The sequence below is a fragment of the Panicum virgatum genome, chromosome 3N (genome assembly GCF_016808335.1).
Source record: "Panicum virgatum strain AP13 chromosome 3N, P.virgatum_v5, whole genome shotgun sequence".
Lineage (NCBI taxonomy): Eukaryota > Viridiplantae > Streptophyta > Magnoliopsida > Poales > Poaceae > Panicum > Panicum virgatum.
This window is the reverse complement of record NC_053147.1, coordinates 27256825-27268268: the sequence shown is the minus strand read 5'-3', so window position 1 is coordinate 27268268 and position 11444 is coordinate 27256825. Positions and strand designations below refer to the sequence as shown.

Genomic DNA, 11444 nt, shown 5'->3' with positions numbered 1-11444 from the left:
ATTGTCAGAACTTCCAATGCTCTTTAACCTACAATTTGGTATGAATCAGTTGCAGGGGCGGAGCTGCAGCTTCCCACCGGGGTCTGCCGACCCCGACGAAATCTGTAAAATACAATGTAAATCACTGTTCATACTTGTTAATAGTGCTTGATGACCCCATCGTTTGGTAGACAAGACCCCGTTGAACTTGTGGCCCGGCTTCGCCCCTGATCAGTTGTGTAAACAAAAATCAAAAGAAAATTGATCTTGGAAATTGTCAGAACTTCCAATGCTCTAGCATTAGGTACTGAATTACCTATACGGTGAACCAATATTATTTGCTAAACTGACAGGAGATTTCAGAAAACTAACCAAAGGCTAGTTCAGTTAGCAAAGCAAATGGGATCAACAATGTACTCCACCCTTTACTGCATAAGTTGTAGTATTCAATTAAAAAAACAATTCCCACAAGGATATGCGTATGCAGCAGCATTTCCATTCATAGGTGGATTTAATTAGAGGTAGTACTCACAAACTAATGCTGACAATATGGTACAGAGGTTGGAATGGGCAAGGAGTAATAAAAATAAAAAGAACCACTTTTGTTCATACTAGGAATATCTGATCTGAAATTCTGAATCATGGGTAGCGTGCTTGAAATCTTTTAGTGAACTGTCAACTAAAAATGATTGTCAAGAAGGGAAAAAAATCAGCACAGTATAATCAGTACAAACTACATGAATATGAGGCAGAGCATGCAGAAGGCTTGTTACATCGAGATCACAATTCAATGCTCACAGTTAGTATTGTCGAAAGCATCCGGCACATGAGATTTACCCAAAACTAGGTGGAGTCCCGATTCAAGTATCATTGCATCCAAATAGATGTGCAGGTACATTGAGCTTCAAGACCAAATTAGAACTGGCTCCATGTGCTTTCACAGGAAAAGAATTAATCCAGCTTTCTACTAGATTATTACTTATCAAAGTTGCCGTGAAAAGCTGAATCGTGACTGTTTGACTGACCTGCTAGCTCAAATCCTCCATCCAGCATGTGTACTCAATCTCAATTGCAGACGAATATGTGCATATGGAACACAGAGAATGAAAAGAGTTTTAAAATAAAACTAAGCTCAAGAGATCAATAATAGGCAAACTAGCAGGACGAAAAACGTATCCGAACCTGCCTGCAGGCCATACCTGCGTCTGTACGGTGCAGCTCTGTCCGTGAGTTGGAGCATGCCGGGATTCCCATGGCCGGCATCCTCGCTACCTTGCATAGTTGCATTCCACCGAGGCCAAGGCTGAGATCTAGATCCAGCACTAGCCAAACTGTGATGCCTTCATTTTGAATGCAGCAGGTGCAATTCTTGGAGCTGAAATCCAACTCGATCTGATACCTGCAGCGAGGGAGAGGTGCATCGTTAGAGATTTCAGATGCCAAAATCTCGAGAAATCAAGCACAATCATAGGAATCACCAGCGAGGACATCCCCAATGATTCGATAGCTGAGGTGAGGGTGAGCAAGCATTGAGGCCGAGAAAGGCCGCTGCCGTTCACGTCCTCGATCCACACAGCGTGGCCTGCAGTAGGCGAGGAGGGAGGCGGAGTTGGAGTCCGCGCGGCCCCGGCACACCGAGGGAGTCATTGAGGCTGCCGGAGCTGCTACCTGCTAGCCTCGGGTCGGGTCCGAGAGGTTGGGTTCGCTTACTGAATTTTATTTAGTACCCAGGGTACTATATATCATCCTACTGTTAGCGCTATCTCAGCCTTGGCCTCGGTGTTAAGAATACTACTGTTAGCGCTATCTCGGTTAGCTCTGATCCGACTAATAGTGACGTTAGATTAGGTTCCATCGGCTTGATATGTTTCTTTGTGATTAAGTTTGTTCTCGGTTGTATTTGCTATTAATGAATCTGCTGAAGAGCCGATGATTCATTCACAGTGTCGGACTTCATGGCGGATATGTTTTCTGGAACTCCTTAAGATCAAATAGACTGGTGTTGATGACCAAAATTGACCGTAACCGGTCTGACCGAGCGGTCTGACCGGTCGGAGTTCTGTAGCCAGTCCGGCAGGAACCAACCGGTCTGACCGGTGGGTCCGACTAGTCTGACCGGTCAAAGAGGAGTCCGAGTACAATTAGAATTTTTTTAGATATAGATCTGCAAAAAGGATTCCTTGCGGGATAAGTCCATCCCACCCTATAAATATAAAGGGTCACGGCTGGGCCGATTGAGTCATAATCCAATCGATCAAAAACACATCAATACATTATTTTTCTTTATTTTGCATTACTTTCTGTCTTCTTCAAACCCTAGTACTTCCAACCCTCATATTTGTTGTTCTTCCTACGTCTCCGCGATATTTGAAGGCGTTCTAAGTGGCATGCCGACCCTAGAACAACCCTGCGCGCGCTTGTCTTGACGGGGTCCCTCCCGGACGAGCGTTCGTCGGTCGTCGCCAATCTTCACCGGCGACTGGTCTGACCGCCCTGAGAGAGCTGCATCCAGCTTCTCCTCGCGCGGTGCGTTCGAGCGCAATCGTGTGTTGGCCCTGATTCGGCGCCAACATATTTTGGCGACTCCGCTGGAGAAGAAAGATCTTGGTTACTTAAAAACCGATCTAATCTACTCCATCTACTACAATGGTGAAGCTGTTAAGTCCTAGCGACGTTGATGCCAGCAATATTGTTAGGCCGACTGTCGATGAATTGTCGGTTGAAGATCGTCAAGCTTATGAAGCCCTCATCAAGGAGTGCGAGGAGGAGAGCATACAACACAAAGAGAAAGAAATCAAAGAGAAACGTCAGTGGTTCTTGTCTCACTTCTCCAGGAATCGGAAGGGCGAAGTCTTCAAAGACAAGGTAATAATAATATAAGTACTTCAGCATCACTTGCTATTTTGGAGCAAGTTAGTCAATTACTGGTTGATGGTCAAGAAAAGATGTTTGCTACTGTCCAAAACATGATTGATAAATCATTAGGAAAGCAACCCTTGACCAATATTAATAGTGCTCCTGTATCTAGTATTGTTGGTACTTTTCAAAATCATGCTATGCCTCTTGAATCATCGGCGACACCTGCACCACGGTATGGCATGCCAATTAATTTTTATTATGGTCAGAAACCTCCAGAGCAATACAATGCGAATGGAGCGGTCAGACTGGTTTTACAAACTGGTCCGATCGGTCCTGGAGGACTGGTTCCAACCGGTCAGACCGGTCCTGGTGTTTTGGTGGCGTATCAGTCTTCTGTTGAACCAATTGCTAGTATACTTCCTGTTCAAACTGATTTTAGCCCAACAAATGGATTTACTGGTTATTGTATTCCTCCATATGCTACTATGGCATATAATCCGTATCCTATGTCTCCCAGAGTTCATGTTTTTCATACGGTGCAGCGCCAAATAATGGTTATTTGCAGCAAACATCGTATACACAACCGAACCATGCACCGCAAATGCCGAATAATTCTAGTACTAATGTTCAAAGGCCAAATGAGTCTTATTTTAATCAAATACTTGAGAAACATAAGAAAGATTTGGCTATTATGTTTAAGGAATCTTTTGGCATAGAACTTAAGAACAAGACTCTTGTTTGTCAAAAACCTTATCCTAAGAGTTTTGATTCTATACCATATCCTCGAATTTTTTAAGGTGCCTGGATTTATTAAATTCACTGGGAGGATAGTAGGACTACATGGGAGCATGTTAGTCAGTTTAATACACAAATGGGAATTTATTGTAGTCTTGATCATTTGAAAATCAGAATGTTTCCCTTGTCATTATTTGGTACTACTTTTTCATATTTTTTTGGCATTATCTCCTAACTCTATCCAAACATGATCTCAATTAGAGCGTAAATTTCATGAGCATTTTACAATGGTGATAATAAATTGAGGCTATGTCATTTAACATCGGTTAAGCAAAAGTATGATGAGTCCGTTGCGGAGTATATTAGAAGATTTAGAGATAAAAAACCCGATATTATAATTTGGTTATTTCTGAAAAGGATCTTACCGAATTAGCTCTTAATGGTTTGAGGTCTCATATTAAAGAAAAATTAGACAGGTATGAGTTTCTAACCGTTAATCAAGTGTTGCAAAGGGCTTTGGCTCAAGAAAGCCGAAGTAAAGATGCAAAGTTTAAACCCAATCGTCTTGGTATGCATGTGCTACAAGGAGAATCTTCAGACGATGAGGGCAATGAAGTATATGCTGCTGAATTTGTATGGTCGTCTAATGATAAGCCCAGCACTTGTGCTTCTTTAAAGCTGATTCCTAAAAATCGGCATGATGAGGTTGAATTCACCTTTGATGTGTCAAAGTGTGATAGGATTTTGATGAGTTGACAAAGCTTGGGAAGATTAAGTTCTCTCACACTATTCCATCAATGGATGAATTGAAGCGGCGCGCATATTGTAAGTTACACAATACTTTTTCTGATGCCACCAATGATTGCAATATTTTTCGTAGACAAAAACAATCGGCTATAAATGAAGGACGATTGGTTGTTCCTGTGATGCAAATTGATCAAAATCCTTTTCCCGTTCATACACTTGAGTTAACAAATCCAAAAGTGTTGATTCGGCCACATCAAGCCGAATCGGCTAAGGGAAAAAATATGGTCGTTGGTGAAGGTGGGCCTGAGAAAAGGGTGCTGTAGAGCAAGACCTCTTGAGCTGCAACAAAGGTTTCAACGCTCGGGGGGCAGGACAAGGAAAAGAAGGCCGACAGAAAGTCAACCGGTCTGACCGGTTCAAATAGCGGTCTGACCAGTTCGACCGGTCTGACCGGTGCTAAGACCGGTCTGACCGGTGCGCCTAGTAAACCTGAAAATTCCTCCAGAAGTAAAGACAAGAAGAGGCGAAGCTTTAAAGAGCTCTTGGCCAAATATGAGAAGGAGGGGATCGCCTAGAAACAGAAGGAGCAATCAAGCAAGGTTAAGGATACAAAGCCATCGTCGAAACGTCAAGAGCGATCAGGTCAAGGTAATCATGCCTCATCTGATGGACCGATTGCTCCATGGTATTACTAGTATCCTTATTACTATGCTATGCACACCCCTGGATTATAGTAGGATGCATATGCAGTCATATTACATTCAATATCCTCCTATATATCCAAGTCATATTTCATCACAAAGACCGATTGTTGCTAGCAATAATCTGGTTAAAAGAGATATCGATTGTAGCAAGGCGGATGAGAAAAGTGAGAAGCAGGATTCAAAATATTTACAGCCGAAGTGGGGTCCTTCAGGCTTATCTCATACTCAGAAGCGAAGGTTGCAACGTTTGCGTAAAAAGAAAGCAATGGAGCAATAAGAAGAGGTCGTGACAATGAAGCCAGCAATTACAAAAAAAAAAGTGTGGTGGCCGAAGCAAGTTGTTTCAACATCGACTTGAATAGAGCAAGTCATGGCCGATAATTATTTATCGCCCTTAGCACAAATAAATGGTCGATGTATTGTTAACCATCGCTCTTAGGCAATTTTGGTCCAGCAGATTGTTTTTTGGCAAGTAAGTTTTACAAAAAAAAGGGGGTATATGTTGACGACCAAAATTGGCCATAACCGGTCTGACCGAGCGGTCTAACCGGTCGGGGTTTTGTAGCCAGTCCGGCAGGAACCAACCGGTCTGACCGGTGGGTCCGACCGGTTTGACCGGTCGAAGAGGACCGAATACAATTAGGATATTTGTAGATCTAGATCTGTAAAAAGAATTCATTGCGGGATAAGTCCATCCCACCCTATAAATATAAAGGGTCACGACAGATTATCGATCAAAAACACATCAATACATTACTTTTCTTTCTTTTGCATTACTTTCTGTCTTCTTCAAACCCTAGCTCTTCCAACCCCCATATTTGTTGTTCTTCCTTCGTCTCCGCGACGTTTGAAGACGTTCTAGGCGGCCTGCCGACCCTAGAACAACACTGCGCGCGCTTACCCTGATGAGGTCCCTCCCGGACGAGCGTTCGTCGGTCGTCGCCGATCTTCACCGGCGACCGGTATGACCGGTCCCCTTGACCGGTCTGACCGCCTTGCGTGGGAGAGCTGTATCGAGCTTCTCCTTGCGCCGCGCGTTCGAGCGCAATCATGTGTTGGCCCTGATTCGGCGCCAACAAGTGGTATGCTTGAACCTCGATAGTAGTATCCTGTGGCCGGCCTCCACTAGGGCCACCCGGGCCATGGTCCTAGTTGCGGCTCAATAATCTCCACTGCCGCTCTTTATTTTTTTTCTAAAATTTAGAGGTCCAATCCACTGAAAAGGTCCAATAACACTAGAGGCTCATGTACATCGCCGAATTTGGCCCGGCAGGATCTGCATGCATGCCTGAACCTCGATAGCAGGATCTGCATGCGCTAGAGATAAGCAGCGCTCTCACGTATTACCGTCTGATTTTTGCAGCAACAGAGGCCTAAGCAAGCAAGTTCTTGTCGGTTGAGGCGTTGAGCTATTGTATTTTGAATTTTTGACCACTTTAAATGTATTTTGACCACTTTAAATGATTCATACCACTTTAAATGTATTTTGACCACTTTAAATGATTCATACTCTCTCATTTCGTTTCTGTTTTCAATTCTATTTATAGTTTAAACTACTGCAACCCCAACAAGAAAAAAAAAAGAAAAATGACCCAATATTACATTGATGAATCAAATAGTCGCGAACTGTAGTCTATTGTGTCGGCCTGTCGGGTGCATGTGCATCGGCCGTCCGGCCGGCAAGCACTTCAAGGTACCTCGGCACCGGCGGCATCTCGAAGTCAGTGAGCCCCTCCAGCGCCTGCACCACCTCCGCCATCGTCGGCCGCGCATCGACGCCGTGCTGGATGCACCAGCAGGCAACCTTGCACACCCTCCTCACCTCCTCGACGTCCGCGTCCCCTCCCAGCTCCGGGTCCAGCAGATCCATCACGTCCCCCTCCGCCTCCGCCAGCCTTCTCGCGGCCAGCACGGGGAAGAAGGACGTCGCCGTCGTGGCATGGTCGCCTGCGCCGCTGGACGAGGAGTCCGGTGGCTCAGACCTCCCGTGCTCGACGTTCCTCCTCCCGGACACGATCTCGAACAGCATCATGCCGTAGCTGAACACGTCGGCCTTGGCGGTGATCGCCTCGCCGCCGATCCACTCCGGCGCGAGGTACCCGATGGTGCCGCGCATGGTGGTCAGCACCCGGCTGAAGTCCCTGCCGACGAGCTTGGCGAGCCCGAAGTCGGCCACCTTGGGCGCGAAGTCCGCGTCCAGGAGGATGTTCTCCGGCTTGACGTCGCAGTGGATGATGCAGTCCCGGCACTTGTCGTGAAGGTAGGCGAGCCCCTTGGCGACGCCGACGGCGATGTGGTGCCGCGCGCGCCAGCTGAGCGTGTAGAGCGTGGCGCCGAACAGGTGCCGGTCTAGCGAGCCGTTGGGCATGAACTCGTAGACGAGCAGCTTCCGGTCGCCGCCCTCGGAGCAGAAGCCGAGGAGGCGGATCAGGTTGACGTGCTGGATGGTGCCGGCCGAGCGTGCTCACCTTCGCGCGGAACTGCTTCTCGCCTTGCCGGAGCCCCTCCAGCTTCTTCACAGCGAGGGCGGTGCCGTCGGGGAGCTGACCGCGGAACACGGAGCCGAAGGCACCACCGCCGAGCTTGTCGGAGAAGTTCTTGGTCAGGGACTGGAGGTCACTGTACTTGAAGCTGATCACGCTTCCCTCTGCGCTGGTGAGGCCTTGGACATTTTTCGTTCGCCGTGCCATTGTTGCACGGACGATGAGGATGGACGCAGCGAGCACGAAACAGGCGATGGCAAGTGCGCCGACGGCGATCCCCACGGTCCTCCGCCTGTGGCTCTTCGCCCTGGGGAACTCTGACGCGGCCAGCCTCAGGTAGAGGCTCCCCGCGCCGGGATGGCTGCCGTGCCCGTCCGCCAGGTTCTGCAGCTCGCCGTTCCACAGGACGCAGCTTCCGTTGTACGCGTAAGCAGAGCACGTGTAGTCGCCGAGGCACGCCCTCTCGCATTCGCCTGAGCTCGCCGCCCCCGCGACGCGACCGCCGTCGGGGAGCCTCATGTCGTCCATGCGGAAGAACCTATCCGCCTTCGTCTCGGAGCCAGCGGCGGCGGCGCTGCCGTTGCCGCCGCACCGCAGCTCAGCGTTCCGCACGCAGCCGCCGGTGTGGTCGCCGAGGCTCCAGCTCGCGGCGTCCCGAGGCGCGAACCCCCTGGCGCAGCCGCAGGCCGTGGTGGCGGCGTCGCTGCAGACGCCGAACGCGCCGCAGGTGCGCGGCACCACGCACCGCGCCTTGGGCTCGGCGTACACCAGGTTCCACTGCTGCAGGGCCTGCACCCAGTACCACCCCTTGACCTGCCCGGACACGTCCGTGACGAAGCGGTACACGGTGGAGTTGTCGGCGAAGTTGTAGGTGAAGTAGCTCTCCCGGTCGTTGTCCACGAACCGGAAAGCGTACCCGGCCGCGCCGCCCGACGCGGCGACCTCGGGCGCGCCGGCGAAGAAGCGGCCGTTCCAGTCGCCGGTGAGCCAGTACTCGCGCGTGCCGTTCCACCGCAGCACGTACTGCGGCGCGCCGGCCGGGTCGAGCTGGAGCGTGTACGGCCCCGGCGCGGGGTCCCCGCGCGCCCTCCACGAGGTCATCCCCTGGATGACGCCCGTGGCCTTGTCCCGCCGCAGCTTCCCGCCGAGCAGCCACGTGTCGCCGATGTGGTCGAAGCTCTGCCACAGCACGTCCGAGACGTTCGCCGCCGGCGCGAGCACGAGGTTGCCCGTGTCGAGGAGCACGGCGGCCGTGGCGTTCGCGTTGCCGGCGGTGGCGTTGGTGGACCAGACGGGCGAGCCCGACGGGTCGAGCAGGGCGAGGTTGCCGTCCGCCGCGAGGCTGCCGGGTCGGACACGGGCCTCTCGCGGTTGGCCACCCACACCGGCGTCCGCTCGGCGATGTTGTTGTACCAGATGCCGACGTACCAGCTGCCGGTGGCTCCTCCGTCTGCCGAAAACAGAGTACAAAATGTCAGGCGCGCACGCCGTTTCAAATTTTATTTAAAAAAAATGTTCACGTGCATATATGGAGTGGCGACTAAATTTCTGTACACACACATACAGTATATGCACAGTCTCTCTGTATATTGTAACATGCACCATCGGCACAACACGTGCATGGGTGTGGTATATACCTGGCTGGAAGAAGCCGAGCGCGAACTTGCCGCCGCGGGATACGAGCTTGCCGTCGCCGGAGAGCGGCCGGCCGGCGGCGACCGTGTCCTGGGCGCGCACGGGCAGAGGTACGTGCGCGGCGACCAGCGCCAGCACGAGCAAGAGCAGGGGAGACGCGCGCGCAGCAGCGGCCATCTCGTTGCTCATCACAGTCGTCGCAGGTGCAGTGGCTGGCCGCGCACCTTCCCTGCCGCCGCCGCCGCCACAGCAGCAGCAGCAGCAGATATATACCTGTGGCGGCGATTATTTAAGATGGGGTCCACCACAATAAGAGAGATAATGGAGCTTCAATGATTAGGAAAAAGTGTTTTAAAGGCTAAGGCTGTGTTTAGATTCAAAATTTGGATGCAAACTTTGCAACCAAAAAATGTGGACGTAAACTGGCAGGTGTTTAGATGCCAAGATTTGCCAAAATTTGGACTGACAGGTAGAAGTAGCAGAGTAGCAGGTTCACTGTGGCGCAGGCACCTTCCGCAGGCCCAAAAGCCAAAATTTTACGGCCCGGGTCGTTTACTTCCAAAATGCCAAATGATGCACTGTAGCTCATAAAATTTTGGTTTTTCAACGATCTAAACACAGCCTAAATAGCTTTTGAATTCAAACATGTGAAAAGCTATTTCATTGAAGAGCTATTTGTTTAGCTAAATAGCTCTAGCCCAAATAGCCAAGAGTTAGTTCTCCAAACACATCTATTTAATTTTTTTCTCTTGAAAAGTGTCATTGCATTATATCTCAGGCGCTTCTTGTGGGGTTGTTGAAGTTGATGACTGTGAGGTGCTCGCTCGAGTTTGACCAGTGATGGTTGACCGAGAAGGGGTCAGAAATGACGGAGAGGGACTCTGATCTGGGACGCCACGACCGCGAGTCAGCCAGGGTTCAGGACAGCAGTAAGTGGTTGATGAGGACATCGCTGCATCGGATGCATACACATTGAAGTCCGACTCGTCTACAACTTGGACTTTGTTTCCTTCTCGGATTCCAGAATCAGTCTGCACCAAAAATGACGCCACGGCCACATATGGAGTCCGTTTGAGAACTTTATATGGTTGGAAAGATAATTTCATAACCTTTCCAACGCCACCAGATTCAGGTCCATAGCTGTTCGGAGTCGACAGCAATTCACGAAATAAGTCAACGTCCAGAATCTGTCAGGGTGCTGCGCCACCTCTTTTGGGCCAATGGCCCGTGTATCGTGTCGGGCCTTCAGCCCATGTTGTGGACGTGCCCCCTGGTCGCCCCCAACCCTAGGTTCTTCCATAAACTCAGTAGCCACCGCCGCTTAGGCTTGGGTTTTGTTTAGATCAGATTTTCCATCATGAAACTGTCTTCTTCATTGTAACTGTGACGACAAGTCCTTTTGCTGTGAATCAGGGCCCCGTTCTTGATCTCCTCCACTGTGTCGATTAGTCCTTTGGAATCGAGTTCTTGAACCCCTTTCTTGTGATTCGCTTGATCCATATCTGTAATTCTTAGATTGCGTGTTTACATCTTCTTACTTGTGTCCTTCGATTCACTTGCAGAAAAAATCTTCTCGGCGAGGTCAATCAAGTTGTACTTGGTTGATAACCAACAGAGCGGTAGTGTAATAGTTGCAGGCTTCGAATTCGTGTCTGATTAGAAGTCGGATCGCCAACGTCACGTACTCCATCAATCGAATTTACCCTATTTCTCGAAAGATCTCACCGCGTTACATCAGTGCTACCAGCTGCTAGTGCTAGGAGCACGCTACATTTCTTGTTGGCATCACGTACGGATCGGATGCCCGCGCGGTTCTAAAAAAATGGCTTCTGCAATCACGGATTCTCCGCTTTGCAAAACCAAAATGACATATTTTAGAAACCGTTTTGTGTAAGGCTGCTTGCAGAAAGGATCACGTACGGTGAGTGAGAAACGAAAGAGGAGGCACACAAGAAACGGAGAAAGGGAGGAGGACGGTAGCATAGCAAGATGCACCGGCGACCGTTGTGGTGCTAGGTAAATTGAAGGAAGCGGGCCATGGAACCAAGGAAGCAAGAAGACTAGGGTACCTAAATCTGACGGTTACAAAAGGTGGCAGATGGGTCCCTCATCAGAGACGGCATACTAGTCTTTTTTTTTTTTTGCGAAAAGACGGCATACTAGTCTTTGATCATGGCCGGAGGGACATGAATTAATTCGCCTTAGTCTGCTGACAGCTGTCAAGGCCTGACCTGAAGGTGAAACAGTCAAAGAACATATTTTCTCTGACGGAATTTGAGGGCAAGCACGCGGAGATGCATCA

The 11444-nt window shown here is 49.6% G+C and overlaps 1 long non-coding RNA gene and 1 pseudogene across 1 annotated transcript; both read right to left on the bottom strand.

The window, feature by feature from the left end:
- Positions 1-453: 453 nt before the first annotated feature.
- LOC120665460 lies at positions 454-1693 on the bottom strand. Its single transcript, XR_005671167.1, has 2 exons — positions 1458-1693; positions 454-1378 (listed from the first exon to the last, which is right to left on the bottom strand). It is a non-coding gene; the product is annotated as an uncharacterized LOC120665460 (long non-coding RNA).
- Positions 1694-6514: 4821 nt separating this feature from the next.
- LOC120665459 lies at positions 6515-9355 on the bottom strand (annotated as a pseudogene).
- Between the last annotated feature and the right edge of the window lie 2089 nt (positions 9356-11444).